This window comes from Macaca mulatta, chromosome 16, assembly GCF_049350105.2.
Source record: "Macaca mulatta isolate MMU2019108-1 chromosome 16, T2T-MMU8v2.0, whole genome shotgun sequence".
Classification (NCBI taxonomy): Eukaryota; Metazoa; Chordata; class Mammalia; order Primates; family Cercopithecidae; genus Macaca; species Macaca mulatta.
The window spans coordinates 53,701,696-53,720,010 of record NC_133421.1 but is presented as its reverse complement, the minus strand read 5'-3'; the positions used below and the strand labels follow the sequence as shown (position 1 = coordinate 53,720,010).

Below are 18,315 nucleotides of genomic sequence, written 5' to 3'. Positions count from 1 at the left end.
TGCAGGACATCAATCTTGTGAGCTCTTTATTTTTATTTAAGACTATTTCTTATTCATTTATTGACCTACAGAGTTATCCTGTGGTAGTAGAATAATAATAATGCTAAGAATAATAATAATAATCACTCTCACATATTGAGTACCTACAATGTGCCAGGCACTATCTTGAATGCTTCATGTACATTTTCTTATGTCATCCTCCGAGTACACCTGACAAGTCAGTATTTGTATTCCCATTACAGAGGATGTCATTAAAGATTTAAAAAATGGTACAAAGTCTCATGATAATAAATGTCAGGACCAGAATCAAACCCAAATATGGCTAACTCCATATTAGCCATAGTCTACACTGCTTGAGAACTGAGTTTGCAACCCTTCAGAGTTTGAGTTTTATCTAGCTCATCGCCATAAAATTATATTTTTAGCCAGAAATGATACATTCAAAGAGAGATTTTATCAAAACCTGAAAGCTAGCAGTATAGGTATATTTTCATGTAAGAGAATATTGAGTCATATGATCTACAGTATTTCAAATAATGAGACAATGGTATCACTGTCAGTGGCATCATCACAGGTGACCTTTTCAATATATGACTCTACAAATAAGATCAAGACATGATACACACTCTGTGTGTCAGAATGTCTGATAAGGGTCATTTGAAAATCCCTTGCTTCCTTAGGAAGGTAAACATTTATAGAGCAAATACCAAGAGATAAACTGGCTCTATATTATCAATTGATAACTTGTTAAAAGCAATTCCCAATAAAAGCTCCTTTGAATTACCTGTCCACAACAATATCAAAATGATCAAAGCAGCTTACATCTCACATTGAAGGAAGACTTAACTCATCTAAATGGCTCTTTGCCAACCTCTCTTCCTTCTTAAAGGTAACCACTGGGGAATACAGTTCAGGTTCTGGCAAGAGGATCCCTGAAGGATTCCTTCCCTGTTGCCCCACACCCTCCCTCAATCACTCCCCTCCTCAGCCATCCTCTTGGATCTAAGTTCTCCAAAATTCCCAAATTAGGTATTAAGTACATGTTTATTCCATCATGATTTTCTCCTCTAATCTGGCAGATAAAAATAACAGAAAGAAATATCTCTTTGAAGTCTCATTTTATCCTCTACTATCCCAAAAGTAAACTTCAAAATGTTGCCGGTCTCCTTTCTTCATTTGACCCCAGTCCAAACAGGACAGCTTTAAGGGTAGACCCCACATACAACTCCAGTTCAAAAAATTCCTATTGCTTTAGGAATATGCAGACTAATTCTGAATATGCATCTTGCCCATCACCAGTATTTTTTTTAAGTTCTATTTAAAAAACAAGAGAATAGATCTTTTTTTTTTTTCAATTGTTACTTAGTTTTTATTTCATAATCATAAACTTAACTCTGCAATCCAGCTAGGCATGGGAGAGAACAAGGAAAACATGGAACCCAAAGGGAACTGCAGCGAGAGCACAAGGATTCTAGGATACTGCGAGCAAATGGGGTGGAGGGGTGCTCTCCTGAGCTACAGAAGGAATGGTCTGGTGGTTAAGATAAAACACAAGTCAAACTTATTCGAGTTGTCCACAGTCAGCAATGGTGATCTTCTTGCTGGTCTTGCCATTCCTGGACCCAAAGCACTCCATGGCCTCCACAATATTCATGCCTTCTTTCACTTTGCCAAAGACCACATGCTTGCCATCCAACCACTCAGTCTTGGCAGTGCAGATGAAAAACTGGGAACCATTTGTGTTGGGTCCAGCATTTGCCATGGACAAGATGCCAGGACCTGTATGCTTTAGGATGAAGTTCTCATCTTCAAATTTCTCCCCATAGATGGACTTGCCACCAGTGCCATTATGGCGTGTGAAGTCACCACCCTGACACATAAACCCTGGAATAATTCTGTGAAAGCAGGAACCCTTATAACCAAATCCTTTCTCTCCAGTGCTCAGAGCACGAAAATTTTCTGCTGTCTTTGGAACCTTGTCTGCAAACAGCTCGAAGGAGACGCGGCCCAAAGGCTCGCCGTCGACGGCAATGTCGAAGAACACGGTAGGGTTGACCATGGCTAGTAGTACAGGACTTTCCTCGGCGGCAGCGTCTGCAAAGCCGAGAATGGATCTTTTATTGGCAACAGTAATTCCGAGAGTGGATGACCAAGAGACAGCTGGAAAGACATCTTGAAAGATGCCTTATGACCAAATACAAATAATCAAAAACAAAGCTGAACAGCTCAGACATTTGAACTGAACAGGGACATTAGAATAGTCTTCTATTGTCTTGAACTGCCTTGAAGTGATAAAAACTTTGAAACTATGACATTTATTTTGAAAGATGTACAACATGAAGCTTAAAGGTGAAAGATCTATTTAGTGTGGATTTTTTTTAAGCTTCAAAATGAACAGTGTCTGATTCTTAAAGTAAAAGCTGTGAGACTTTTGCTGGAAGCATTTTAATATGTCCTTTAGTTTTTCTTCTTTAGTGAGATATGTCAGTTCCACATTTGTTGACACCCCTCTCTGTGCCATGCACAGTGCTAATGAGAATATACCAGCTAAAGAAAGTGTAGCCTCTGCCTTTGAGGAGATTAAAAACTCTTATGCTGGAAAATAAAAGGAATTACAAATTCTAATATACCCAATACAAAGAACTAAAAATTATATAACATCAGTTTTTCCACCTATTGTCCTATAATTTCCATTTTATAAACAGAAAGAAGTGGAATCCCACAGAGAAAAATAATAAATGTGCATGCTGAGCAATGTTCTTTTTTCTTGTGATGTCTGAAAGCAGTTTTCTCTAAATGAAATTTAAATAGAAATTGCTGATATTGAATTAGTAATATTATCAGATATTCTGTGTTTTCACCCAAGAAGCATAAGGCTTCAGGCTTCATAGAATTTCTTCAGATAGTCTTTTGTTTTTATAGCTAGAAAATTGACAACACAAAGACAGCTATTGACTTGCCATCCAGGAGTAGAATAACACACCTGGTCCTAATGCCTATGTTTTTTCTTCCAGTCTTCCCCCTCTCTCTGTTTTTTCTCTTTGTTGCTTCCCTGAGGATATTCATATATAGAACTTTGCTCAGTGCCACACAAAGAGCTAGATGACATTGTCTTCTGGCAGAAAAGTGACAACTATTAGCTTTGGGTTGGAAGCTGCAGTGGTTGTTGATTTTTAAGGTCTACACACATTTATTGAACAAAATATTCATATGACATTTAAAATGAGTCTATTTGTAAGTTTTGAAAATTTAGGCAACTTGTATGTCATTTCTGGGCCTCAGTTTTCACATTATAAATATGAGCACTAAACCAGTGGTTCCCAAAGTTTGCTGCACACCAGAATCACCTTTTAAAAGGAGAGCTTTTAAAAATCCTGATGCCCAGATTGCTTGCCAAACCAATTAAATCAGAATATTTAAGGTTGGGAGCCACATATGTCTTTTTGTTTGTTTGCTTGTTTGTTTTTGTTTTTTTGAGACAGAGTTTCTTTCTGTTGCCCAGGCTGGAGTACAGTGGTGTGATCTCAGCTCACTGCAGCCTCCACCTCCCGGGTTCAAGCAATTTCCCTGCCTTGGCCTCCTGAGTAGCTGGGACTACAGGTGAATGCCACCATGCTTGGCTAATTTTTTGTATTTTTAGTAGAGACAGGGTTTCACCATGTTGGCCAGGCTGGTGTCAAACTCCTGACCTCGTGATCCACCCACCTTGGCCTACCAAAGTGCTGGGATTACAGGCATGAGCCACCGTGCCTGGCCACATATGTCTTATTTAAAGATTCCCAGTTGAATCCAATGTGCAACAAAGTTAGGGAACCACCAAAGAAAACTACAATTTATCCAGTGTCTTTTCTAGCTCCATGGTCCTCTGAGCTTGGACCATGGAATCCTCTGAGCATCAGTTTCCTCATCTCTGTTGTGAGACTCAAACTGTAAAAAACTTACCCATAGTTTTAATGCAACCCCAGTGAAAATCTGTGATGGTTAATTTTATATGCCAATTTGACTGGGTTAAGGAATGCTCAGATAGTTGGTTAATATATATTTCTATGTGTATCTGTGAGTTTTTTCCAGAAGAGATTAGCAATTGAATCAGTAGACTGAGTGAAGAAGATCCACCCTCACTAATGTGGGAGGGCAGCATCCAATCCACTGAGAACCCATAGAATAAAAGGGCAGAGGAAGGGCGATTGGCTTCTTAAACTGGGATGACCATATTCTCCTGCCTCCTGACATCAGAGTTGCTGGTTCTTGGGCCTTCCAACTCCAGGACTTACACCAGAATGACCCTGCTCTTTCTTCCAGTTCTCAAGTCTTTGTCCACTGTCAGATCCCCTGGTTCTAAGGCCTTTGAACTTGAACTCAATTCTATACCACCAGCTTCTCTGGTTCTCCAGCTTGCAGATGGCATATTATGGGACTTCTCAGCCTCTATAATTGTGTGAGCCAATCCCATAATAAATCTCTGATATATCTATATATATCCTATTTGTTCTGTTTCTGTGGAGAACCATGGCTAATACAAAATTACAGAGTTCTTTTGTTGAAGTTGACAAATAAATTCCACAATGTTATAAAAATGCAAAGGATATAGAATAGTCAGAGCAATCTTGCAAAAAAAGAACAAAGTTGGAGGCTGACATGGTTTGGCTATGTCCCCACCCAAATCTCATCTTGAATTCCCACATGTTGTGGGAGGGACCCAGTGGGAGGTAATTGAATCATGAGGGGTAGGTCTTTTTCGTGCTGTTTTCATAATAGTGAATAAGTCTCATGAGATCTGATGGTTTTAAAAAGGGGAGTTTCCTTGCACAAGCTCTCTTCTCTTGTCTGCCACCATGTGAGATGGGCCTTTCACCTTCTGCCATGATTGTGAGGCCTCCCCAGTCATGTGGAACTGTAAGTCCAGTAAGCCTCTTTGTTTTGTAAATTGCCCAGTCTCTGGTATGTCTTTAGAAGCAGCATGAAAATGGACTAATACAGAGGCCTTGAGACTATCAAACTGCAGTAATCCAGATATATAGTATTAGTGTAAGCACAGATGAGTAGGCCAATAGAGAACAGATAATGTAACACTTGACCCTTATGAAATAATTAATTGATTTTTCAGCCAAAGTGCCAAAACCATTCAATCAGGAAAAGAAAATATTTTCAATAAATGGTTCTAGAAAAACTAGATCATAATTTGAAGTAAAAAAAGAATCTCAACCCCTACCTCATACCATACACAAAAATTAATTTTATATGGATCACAGACCTAAATGTATAAGCTAAAATTATAAAGAAGAAAATATAAGATAAACCATTTGCAAAGACTTCAAACAGGACACAAAAAGTAATACCTATTAAAAAAGGATAAACTGTACTTCATCTAAATAAAAATTCAAAAGACTCCATTTAAAAATGTATGAATAAGCAAGCCACAGGCTGGAAAAATATATTCATGTCACATAGGACTTATATTCAGAATATATAAAGAACTACTAAAACTCAACAACAAAAAGACAACCCAATTTTTAAAATGGGCAAAAAACTTGAATAAACACTTCACAGAAGATATAAAAATGATTAGCAGCACATTTTTTAAGTACTGAAACTCATTAGACATCAAGGAAATGCAAATTAACATAACAATGAAATACCCTTCACACTAATTTAATGGCTAAAAATACAATACCAAATGTTGGTAAGGATGTAGACATCTAGAATTCACATACATTGTTCATGGGAGTATAAAATGGAATCATTACATTGGAAAACTATTTGGTAATTGATTATAAAATTAAACATATACCTACCTTATAACCCAGCAATTCTACTCTTAACTATTTACCTAAGATAAAGGAAAACATGTGTCCATTCAAAGACCTGCATATGAATGTTTATTGGAGTCTTATTCATCATAGCCCCACACTGAAAGCAACCCAAATATTTATCAACAGATATAAGGATAAATAAATTTTGGTATATTAGTACTCAGTAATATAAAGCAGTAAACTACTAATACAAACAACAGCATGGATGAATTTCAAAAACATGCTGAGTGAAAGAAGCTAGACACCAAAGTATGCATACAGTATGAGTGCATTTATATAATAATAAAAATCAGAAGAACAGTTGCCGTGTGTGTGTGTGTGTGTGTATTGGAGGGAAGAGGGTGTGCAATAGACTAGACCTCGCTGGTGTGCTACAAATCTCCTATCATGATTGGGGTGTGAGTTACGTAGGTATATACATTTATCGAAACATTTGTTAAAACTCATCAGACTTAAAATATCGTATGTAAGCGTACATCAAAAATTAAAATTTCAAAAACCATTTTCATAAACTATAAAGTGTTATATAAGTACTATAAAGTGTTTTAATTTTTGAAGTCTCTTGAGACAAAGATGAGTTTGAGATGATGGCAGTAGTGAACTGGTGCTAAACAATGATATAGCTCTGAGTTTCCAGTTTTCATCTGCATATTTGAAGTGATTACATCCAACAAAATGAGTTTATTTTATAACTTAGAAATGAACGCAGCACCCTTTAACCCACTCTAACTAGGAATATTTTTTGAAAGCCTGGTACTAGGAGTGATCTGTACCTATCTGTACCTAAACTTTAAGCTTTGACAAAGTGTTGGCACATTCACTTTATGAATTGTTACTCTTGGCAATTTTAGCAAAATACCTTTAAATTGAAGTTTTAAAAAAAAGCATAAGAAATGTCATACTGGAAATCACATCCTTTTTTTCCCTTAGGTATGGTAGCAGATGGAAAGGAACTGCTACCCTATATGATTTTATTTTGTTTTTTAACTTTTATTTTAGGTTCAGGGGTACATGTGCAGGTTTGTTATATAGGTAAAGTGCATGTCAAGGGAGTTTGGTGTATAGATTATTTCATCATCCAGGTAATAAGCATGGTACCCAATAGGTAGTTTTTCAATCCCCTCCCTCCTCCCACCCTCCATCCTTAAGTATACATGTGTCCATGTGTACTCAGTGTTTGGCTCCCACTTATAAGTGAGAACATGCAGTATTTGGTTTTCTATTCCTCCCTCAATTCACTTAGTACAATGGCCTCCAGCTCCATCATATTGCTGCAAAGGACATGATCTCGTTCTTTTAATCGCTGCAAATAATTCCATGGTGTATATGTACAATATTTTCTTTATTCAGTCCACCACTGATGGTCATCTAGGTTGATTCCATGTGCTTGCTATTGTCAGTAAGGCTGCAATGAACATACACGTTCATGTGTCTTTATGGTAAAAGTATTTATATTCCTTTGGATATATACCTAATAATGGGATTTCTGGGTCAAATGGTAGTTCTTTTTTAAGTTCTTTGAGAAACCTCCAAACTACCTTCCACAATGGTGAACTAATTTACATTCACATTAGCAATGTAAGTGTTCCCTTTTCTCAGCAACCTTGCCAGTATCTATTATTTTTGACTTTTTATTAATAGCCATTCTGACTGGTGTAAGATGGTATCACATTGTGGTTTTGATTTGCATTTCTCTAATGATGAGTGATGTTGAGCATTTTTCTATATGCTTGTTGGCCATGTGCGTGTATTCTTTTGAAAAGTGTCTGTTCATGTCCTTTGCCCACTTTTTAATGGGGTTGTTTGTTTTTTTGCTTGTTAATTTAAGTTCCTTATAGATTCTGGACATTTGACCTTTGTTGGATGAATAGTTTGCAAATATTTTTTCCAATTCTGTAGGTTGCCTGTTTACTCTATTGATAGTTTATTTTGCTATGCAGAAGCTCTTCAGTTCAATTAGGTCCCGTTTGTCAGTTTTTGTTTATGCTGCAGTTGCTTTTGGCATATTCATCATGAAATATTTGCTAGGGACTATGTCCAGAAATCACATTCCATAGACCAAATTCTATTAATAACCATACAATAATATGAAAATATGTCTACAAAGCTAAAGGGTAAAACTGATTTAAATGTGATATAACAAAATCTCAATTAATAAATTATCTAGGAATAAAGCCTCCCCCAACCCGCACCTACCTCCATGTTTCACACACAGACACACCACACCTTCTGTAAAGCACAGGGAGAAGCATTTGTTTGCATGACAGCTCCCAACACCAGTGTCCCTGCTGAACAACAAGTACAGATACCCAGGAGAAAAACCCTCTTCTCCCCTCTTCTTTTAACCATACTCAGCTTCAAGCATAAAGGACTATTCTGGACAAACTTGTAGAGTATGGCAGGCTTACTCTGACAACACCAGCTTCTTTAGCAGCTTTCAATATTGTTCAGGGATGCTGCTCAGCCTAAGTAATCAGCCTTGAGTGTTCTCTACACACCCTCTCTGTCCTCAAAGTCATTTTTCCAGGGAAGCCCCAACCTCAGTTCAGATCCACTAATTAGATATTCATATATATAACACAAGGAGCCTCTCCTGCAAAGCATTTAAGCATAATCTCTTTACAGAGTGTAAGCTCATTGAGGGCTTTGCTTACTATTAATCCCAGGACCTAAAACATAATAGGTAAGTAGATGCCACATATATTGCATAGATTATGTGGCTCAATGAATGAATACTGACCTCACACTATCATCGTAATGCTTTAATGAATTAATATATTTGATGTGTTAGCAGGCACCTAACACCTGGGTTAAGTATCAACACCTGGGCTAAGTACCAGCCCCTTTTCACCTTTCTCTTTACAGAGATTTTTACTTCTTCAGGGAACTGTTTCCTCATATTAGATGACTAGATCAAAGCAAACAAAAACATAAAGTGGAGAAAGGACACCCTATTCAACAAATGGTGCTGCAATAATTAGCAAGCCACATGCAGGAGGTTGAAACTGGATTCTCATCTCCCACCTTATACAAAAATCAACTCAAGATGGATCAAGGACTTAAATCTAAGACCCAAAACTATACAAATTCTAGAAGATAACATTGGAAAAACCTTCTAGACATTGGCTTAGGCAAGGATTTCATGACCAAGAACCTGAAAGTAAATGCAACCAAAACAAAGATAAATAGGTGGAACTTAATTAAACTAAAGAGTTTCTGCACAGAAAAAGGAACACTCAGCAGACTAAACAGACAATCTCCAGAGAGGGAGAAAATATTCTCAATCTATACATCTATACAGAGGACTAATATCCAGAATCTACAAGGAACTCAAACAAATTAGCAAGAAAAAAACAGACAATCCTATCAAAAAGTGGGCTAAGGGCATGAATAGATAATTATCAAAAGAAGATACACAAATGCCAACAAACATAAAAAAAGTTCAACATCACTAATGATCAGGGAAATGCAAATCAAAACCACAATGCGGTATCACCTTACTCCTGAAAGAATGGCCATAATGAGAAAAATAAAAAATTAACAGATGTTGGTGTGGATGCAGTGAAAAGGGAAAACTTCTACACTGCTGGTGGGAATGTAAACTAGTACCACCACTATGGAAAACAGTGTGGAGATTCTTTAAAGAACTAAAAGTAGAACTACCATTTGATCCAGCAATCCCACAGCTGGGTGTTTACCCAGAGGAAAAGAAGTCATTATATGAAAAAGATATTTGCACACATATGTTTATAGTGGCACAATTTGCAATTGCAAAAATATGGAACCAGCCAAAATGCCCATCAGTCAACAAATGGATAAAGAAACTGTGAGATATATATACATATAATGGAATACTACTCAGCCATAAAAAGGAATGAATTAATGGCATTCACAGCAACCTGGATGGAACTGGAGAATATTATTCTGAGGGAAGTAGCTCAGGAATGGAAAACCAAACATCATGTGTTCTCACTCTTAAGTGGGAGCTAAGCTATGAGGATGCAAAGGCATAAGAATGATACAATGGACTTGGGAGACCTCAGGGGAAAGGGTGGGAGGGGAGTGAGGGATAAAAGACTACAAATTAGGTTCAGTGTATACTGCTTAGGTGATGGGTGCACCAAAATCTCACAAATCACCACTAAAGAACTTACTCATGTGACCAAATACCACCTGTTCCCCCCAAAACCTATGGAAATAATTTTTTAAATCTTATTTATTCTTTTTTAACCACCACAACCCAGCCACTTTAAAAATAGAAAATAGTCTGATATTATTTACCACTTTCAAAAGACTCAAAAGACTAACTAGGTTATAGTTTGTGTGTTTCCTCACCTAGTAATAGACTTTCAGAGACACATCTGACTGATAAATTAAATGCTCTGTATCCTGGTATTTCACAAGAGTTTCATAGAGATTTGGAAAATGTGTGTGTGTGCGTGTGTGTGTGTGTGCGTGTGTGTGCGTGTGCGCACACTCACAGGCAAACACTCATGTTCATGTATGAGAGAAGAGATTGATTTTCCTGAAATCCCACTATAGGCTCTGTCCTACTTTCATACATACAACATACTCAAATTTCCTCTGAGAAATTCCTGTGGGAAAATTGGCATGTAAAATTTCAGCAACAGACTTAACTGTTACAAATTCCATTCCTAGGATACTGAGAAGTATAAAATTTCCAATTGTAATTCACCTTTTAAAGTTGTCTTTAAAAGTATGAGATGAAAATACTTCTATGATATTTCCTTTTTTTTTTTTCTTTTTCTTCACAAGTAAACACATAGTCAATTCTTAAGTCTAAAATGTTTCCAGTCAGGGTTAATGATTTCCAATTTATAGTGATTGAATTTCACTTAATCTAATAGAATCACCTGGCATAAGAAAGCACAGCTCAAAACAATATGTGATGGAAACCATTAGAGTACAAAGCAGGGTCCTATGTGACGTCAATAACATTTTGTGAAATTTTTGTTTCAGTTTTACATACGCAGTATATGCATTTACTGAGTCATGGTCAGAAACATTTGAAGGCCACTGCACCATGCAATGGCACAAAATGTCCACTCCACAAAACAGGTGAGAAAATTCAAATCTGGCATAAGAACTGGGGTTTAGGAGTGTCGATGTATAGAAGTGCAAGAGGTCCAGGAACAAACAGGAAATTCCTAGGCAGCCCTAAAGAGAAGCTTTATTAGTTCATTGAGCACAGCCTTAGTGAGATGAGTGAAGAAGAGCAGGAAAATTCTCCCCAACTCCCTAGAGGAGAAACAATTGCCATAATTGTCAGAAACATGTCAGAAAGACCCAAATTACCTGGAATGAGCTATGTAAAATATACAGTACAAGTCAAGATCATATTTCTTCTGTGACCATTTTTGATAAAAAGGAATCTTTGAGTACTTCAGTAAATCACTTCATGGAGAAATCTACAACTACAATGTCCTTGTAATCTGTTCCTCTCTCACAAAATTTTAATTGAACCACAACAATGTCTTAGGGTGACAGCAGGGGTGTGGTTGGGGACTGTGTGTGGTCTTTCCCTTGCAGGCAAATTCCTAGTCTCTGAAGAGTATGAGGCAGACACTGGACAAGCTCCTAAAGACTTATTCCCTAGAACTACTGGGCTGGAGGTGGCATACCATCCTTATGTATTTAAGAATCTACAGCTACCAGCACCCTAGCCCAAGTCTGCCCAAAAATATCTTCCCTCTAGAACTTCCTTCTACTCCTTTTCTTTCCTTTTCTTTTCTTTTCTCTCTCTCTCTCTCTTTTTTTTTTTTTTTTTTTTGAGACGGAGTCTCTCTCTGTCGCCCAGGCTAGAGTGCAGTGGCGTAATCATTGCAAGCTCCACCTCCCTGGTTCACTCCATTCTCCTGCCTCAGCCTCCTGAGTAGCTGGGACTACAGGCGCCCGCCTGCTCCTTTTCTTATGTGCCTGCCTGCTCTCCATACATAACAAATTCTCCAGATGTCCCCTTTATGCCTTTTTTCCTCCTTATTCCACTTCTCGTTAAGGAGTTTTTCTCAAAAGAAAATGGATGTAGATGAAATTCACCCTCTCAATTAAGATACTGCTCAGTGTTGGAGCAGTATAACGCTGATGTGTTTTCCTTCTTAGCTTTTCTGTCATTAAAACTGGGCTCCTCTCTCCCCATGTATAACTCAACTCCTGCTTCTTCACCACAACTTGTGACTCCATAACTGTTGCAAACACAGACTTCGCTGCCCGGATAGTCCTCTTCCTCGATTTCCTCCCAATACTCCTCTTCTTCAATTCCCCAAATAGTCTAAATAGAAGAGATTCCTCTTCCTTTCCAAATAATCCTCTTCCCTGATTTCCCCCTGCTGTGGTTGGGCAGCCTGTCAGATGATGATGATGATGATGATGATGATGATGATGATGATGATGATGATGATGATCACCTCCTACTGATCTCCCCAGTGTTGACCTAGTCTTTGTAACACAAATTTTGTTTTACCCAGGACATCTCCATCTATACCTGTTGTCCCAGAGTCCCAGAGTGACTCTATTTTAATTATACCCCTTTTCACTTTCAAAAAAAAATGTATAAAGCATTTCAGTGTGGAAAAGTTACCCTATCCAGTATCCTGCTCTGCCTGCTTGGTTAGCTATTTTCTAGTGGCCTGCAGCTGGTTCATCCTTCAAGTCTATAATTCCAAATTGGCCAAGACTCAACATCTCCTACTCCCAGCATCATCTCAAACATCAAGAATGGAAAGCTCCCCTGGGAGGATGAATCTTAGAGAAAACTATGTTATCCTGGAGTCTATCTGACCCTATTTTTAGTGTTTCCCTACATTAGGTATCTATTGCTGCATAACAAACCACTCTGAACTTAGTGACTTAAAACAACTATAGTCATTTATTATTCCTCATAGTTTCTGTGATTCAGAAATTCAGTTCAGACATGTTGGGGATAGTTTGTCTCTGTTTCATGATGCCTGGGGCCTCAGCTGGAAGGTTCAAAGGTTGGAGATATCAAATATCTGGAATAATCTGAAAATTCATTTGCTCACATGTCTGGAGGTTGATGCTGGCTGTCAGCTGAGGGCCTCATTGTGTCTGTTGCCTAGAACACACCCATACATGGCCTCTCCATGTGATTGGGGCTTCCTTACAACATGGCGGCAGTATTCCAAGGGCAGGTATCCTGAGCCAGATGGAGACTGTATCCTTTAAATGATGTAGAATCAACTCTCAAGTCACATAGCATGACTTCTACCATATTACATTGATCATGAAAGTTGCAACCCACTGCCCAGATTCAAGAGCAAAGAACATTAGACCACCACCTTTACACTCCTTTTTGTAAGATGATCATATGGTATGGCATATATGTATATGCACACACAGGCACACACACACACATATATATATAAACACATAGAAACATACACATGTATGTATACATATATGTATACACATATATGTGTATACATATATGTATATATTTGGGAAATATAATCAGCCACCCCTTCCAAGAACCCTGCCAACCATAGGCAAAGGGTCACCATTCTTGTTACCTCCTTCTATCAAAATTTTTCTAGGATGAGTTCCCTGATATTGTGACATGGGGGTGAGGCTTCTCTAATCAGAAATACTTTAATCCCTTGTAGTTGTGAGGCGTGTTACAGTTGCAAGAATCTTTGCATTTGGTCTTCACAACTCTGTGAAGCAGATAAGGGAGGCCTTATTCTCTCATTTTACAGGTAAGAAAGGACATACAGAAAGGTAAATAATTTACTCAAAGTCACAGAGCTGGGACTCAGTGCAGTCAGTGACATGTGGCATTGGGTTTCTTTCTATTACCAACCAACCTCAACGAACAGAAAAGCAGCACAGTACTGTAGTCTGAGCCCAGACTTCAGATCGGACAAGCCTGGCTTCGAGTCCTGGTTCTACAGCATTGTGGCTTTGGACAAAGAGTTTCACTTCCCTGACTTTCAGTTTTCTTATCCTTGGAATGAAGGCAATACAACCTACCTCATGCGTTTAGTTCCTGCCATGAGATGAAATGATATTCGTGAAGTGCATAGGATGGTGCCTAACACATCTTTGACCACCAAACAGCACCTAAGAAGTTAATTTTGATAATGGTGTGTGATCTAACAGCTGACACACTACATTTAGAGCCAGGTTTTCTTAAAAAGATCTTGAAGAAGTAAATGCTGATTTGGGCCATGACAAACAAAAGGTATTCTGCATCTAGGTGTAGGTGGGACCCATCCTCAAATCACACGGCAAGCCAATCATCTTAGATCTTTTTTTCATAGCAAAATATTGTTCTTTTTCATAAGTTTGTAAGTGAAACCTTGAAACGGGCAACCAATTCTCAAACTCCTCTAAACAGATGTTACTGAATGGGATATAGGCTAATATTAAATCTCCAGCTCAAAAGGCTGAATATAGAGGCTGCTGGGGCTAGGGAGGTTTGCTTTGTTACACAGTGTGGGAATGGGTGCTACATAATGATCTTTGAGTGGGCCAAGCTTTGATGGCTGGGCAGAGCACAAGGTTAACACAATTGGGAGGCCTTCAGCAAGTTACCCTCAGATGCCATTTAAATGTAACTGTGTATGTATCCATTTCTGTAACGGTGGAACCAGAGTCATGGAAAGGCCCTGCATTTTTCTCTCATTGTTTCAAGAAAATGTTCTTGAATGTTCTACTGGCTAGGCAGTCTGATATTTGCCGTTAATGAGAGGCAAGTGAAGGGGCCAAATTAATCAGTGTTTATAGTTCCTAAGAGTTATGCCATGAGGCTAGGGGAGAGCCTCACTTTAGAGTCCTAGAAGTTGCTTTGTAGACTCAGAAACAGCCATTTTGCTGGCGTTCAGAAATAGTTTTCCATTTTTTTTCTGCCCATCACTTAGGCCTGACTATAAGGCCTCTAATTCTGCTTCCAAGGCCAAAAGGACAGCAGATTCGCTCATAAGAAAACCCAAGGGATACTTAAAATTTACGAGCCAGTCCTCAGCTCCTTACCAGTGTGAAGTTCTCATTCACGTCAGCAGGAAGCTTGCCTACAGGGCAGGGCATCTCAATTGAGTTCTTTCTCTGCTTTGCTGGTTCAGAATCAAACTTGCCCTGTGGCTGCTTTAAGTGTTGATGTCTTGGCATCCAAAAGCAGGGAGACAGCTCCGTTTCTCCTGGCGCCTGGAGCCCATGCTTCAGGGCAGCTTACCCTCCTCCCTTCGGGATTGCTTTGGAATCCTCACTGTTTATAAAGGAAGCCCACATTGGCCCCGTTGTAATGTGTGGCACTCTTCACTCAATAGCAATGGGGAGTTCAAAACGTCTTAAGTGACCCTCCAGGGTAACCAAAATCCCAAATCCCTAATATGGAGTAACTGTTTCTGCCATAGTGCTGCCTTAAGGAGTTGAACGGCATTTTGTGTTTTCCAAAGCTCTTTCATATACTTGGTCTCCTGTGGTCTGGCAAGCCCTGTGAAAAAAACAAGGCAGATATAGTTAGTCCCATTTCACAGATAAGAAAACTGAGATTCAGACAGTCTAATCATGCTGCTAGTTAGTTGTAGGGCTGGGATGCAAACTCCCAGATCATTACATCTTTCACTGCCATGACTGGGTATTTTATTTTCTCTTCCTTTCCACCCTTCTAATTTTCCCCTTTCCCTTTTCTCTCCAATTCTGTTTTCCTCTACCCATTCCTTGCTCCTTTTTTACCTTCTTCCTCCTGCTCAATCTGTTTCTCTTCGTTCTCTTCAACTCTCTTGTTCTAACAAGGATTTCAGGCAGGACCAAGAACCCTCTAGAATTACAGCACCAACTTTACCGTTCACCCAGCAATTTCAACAGAAACTTAAACAACTCGTAGGGAATCTCTTTGCTTTTCTGTGACTCATTTTTTCCAGCTATGAAATAAGAATATCATGTGTGTAACTGTAAGATAATAGAATTGTATAGGTTCTTAAGCCAGAAGAGCCCAAGGAAATATTGATATAGGACCTACGTATAACCTATCTCTTTAGATCAAATTTATGTATGCCTTGATGTAGTGATTTTAACCTTCTCTTAACATTTTGAATAATGTTAAACTGGCACATTTGAGTTGCAGCCAAACCCGAGGGCATTCTCACCCACCATCCTTTCTACTTAGGGAAACACGCAAACTAAATATTCTAAGAGTCCAGTGAAGAGTTGAGTCTATTTGGTACTGTAAATAAGGATATCTCAGAAATTGAAAGTGAAAGTATTAAATTATCTATTTACAGTCCAGTTTAGGCAGATAGACGGTAACTAGTTTCATCAGTCACTGTACCATGCTTCTTAGTGACCCCTCTCACCTCAATTTTTATTGATTTGCAGATGTTTGAAAGAATATCTGATATCAAAATTACTCTTGGAACAGTGTCTGATCTCATTTCCTTCCCTCCTCTGAAAATTAACGACGTGAAGACAAGCTTTCATGAGTGCCTGTCTCCAGCCTCCAAGCCATGAGGGACTGGAATGCTTAGAGAACAATGACTTAATAAATGAGGATTTAAATACTTCCATCCTAATTTAGAGAGGCAAAGAAAGGCAATATCTCAAAACCATGCCCCTCAACTCTTAAAAGTATTATGTATTATTTCTAGTTTGAAAAGAAGAGTCTGGATCAGTCAGCCCGTTCCATCCTGACAAATGATCAGAACAGATAGACCCCTGTGGAAGCTGTCAATAATTTCTGAGGGGGCAAAACATCCACAGGAGAATGTCACTGGATCATTTCAAAAATCTGTGTGTATTTGATTCTAGGACTATGTCTCTTCAGAATGTTTTTTATATCTCCCTAAATTCCTTGTCTGGGATGGTATTTTAACTCATTATTGACTAAACATATGGGATTGTCTATTTTGAGTGGATTCATTCTTGTAACAGAAGACACTCATATGACTGGGAGATACCTGCTTATGATGACAAGTAACGTCCAAGTAGGGCAAATTAATCCAGGTCAAGCCTATGTCAATAGACATGTGCTATCCTACTGCACAGAACTGACCTTCTGATACCCAGATGTCTAATAGCCATACATTTAGGGGTCTTATGGTATTATTTATTTATTATTATTTATTTATTGTGATGATTATTATGATTTATCCCAGCTAATTTACCTGGTTTCATTTAGCTGGGCAGACCTGAACACTGGCCAGCTGCCTCTAACAGTGGCCTTGAGTACCCTTCGCTTATCTTGTGAACTTGGCCTGTAGTTCTTTGCTGCAGATGGCCCAGCCACCTAGGATGCTACTGGCTCTTTCTGTGGGCCATCCAGAAATTCTTCAGGGATCCTTCTGAAGCAAGGGAGGGTGATGGCTTCTGACACATGGTTCAGGGCATCTGTTGAGCTTCCCTAGCCTATTCACTTATTTCTCTAAAGTATCTTTTTAGCACCAAATACTTGCCTCACAAATAAATTGTCAAATGACCCTAGTTTAACAAAGAACCAGTAATTAGTTAGCTTAGAGAGGAAGGTACTTAATCCACTAGGCTACATGTAATTCTCCTAAAGTTTATGACAAATTTTTATTACCTTTAGAGCTGCACCTTTTGTATCCCCCAAATACTGCTGCTAGTATTTTGTTCCTCATTTTAGTAGAGCATAGGAGAGCCAATCAGGTGGCATCTCAGAAGGAGGAGGTTGTGAGAATGCCTGTTGCTAAGTAGTGGGCATCATTTGTACCTCCCTGGTTTTCCTTTTCATCACTGGCATGGAAATCACAATGCCTTCCAAAGAGGCATAAGCTGAGTCAGATTTTTGCTAGGACAAAGTAAAATTTGGTTTCCTGGGGAGTGTAGCCAAACTGACTCAGAGGTTAAGGATCTAACAATTGCAGGAGGAAAGTCAAATCAGGTTTTAGTACTCTTAATCCTATACCATGTTGGGCTGCCTTCCAGGAGCCAGAAATGATGAGATCAAAAGAAAAATACGATCTCCTCTTCAGAGAGTGTGACTCTAAGAAGCTAAGGACCGTGCCTGGGGGAAATAAACTTGCTCTACCAAGAGTGTTCCAGATTCAAGAAGAAATCTCTTGGAAGAAATGGAATGTCCACTCTTTTCTTGTGTCTGTGATGGGTCTCCAGGTGGTCCTAGGAGGACAGGCGCACAGACATCAGTATGCGTTGCTCATATCCTCCATATTTTTCTTTTCTCCAATACCAAACCAGAAAACTTCTGTGTTAGCATCTGTAACCATTTCTAGTTAACATCCCACATTCCCTTAAGCAACTGGGAAGTGAATCAAGCAAATATAGCATCTCTAAGCAAAGCAGTTTGATTTGGGGGGAAAAAAAAACACTACCATCTCACCTAGCAAAAACTAGCACGCTAGAAAACAGCACAGGATGAAGCCTGACTGCCTGGGCTACTGAGTCAACAATAGGAAAAAGTTTCTCATGCTGAAAAAGCAACCATAACCCTACTAAACAGTCATACTTTGTTCACCTACCCATTATAATTACAATGTCTTTCCAGCTGAAA

General features: G+C 38.7%; 1 protein-coding gene and 1 pseudogene across 3 annotated transcripts in view; one reads left to right on the top strand and one right to left on the bottom strand.

The window, feature by feature from the left end:
* Window positions 1-18,315, top strand: part of ANKFN1 (ankyrin repeat and fibronectin type III domain containing 1) — a 390,308-nt gene that overhangs the window by 164,059 nt on the left and 207,934 nt on the right. The gene's annotated exons all lie outside the window — the stretch shown is intronic.
* Window positions 1,341-2,103, bottom strand: LOC106993989 (peptidyl-prolyl cis-trans isomerase A pseudogene; annotated as a pseudogene). Its single transcript, XR_001440369.3, has one exon. The product of XR_001440369.3 is annotated as a peptidyl-prolyl cis-trans isomerase A pseudogene (transcript).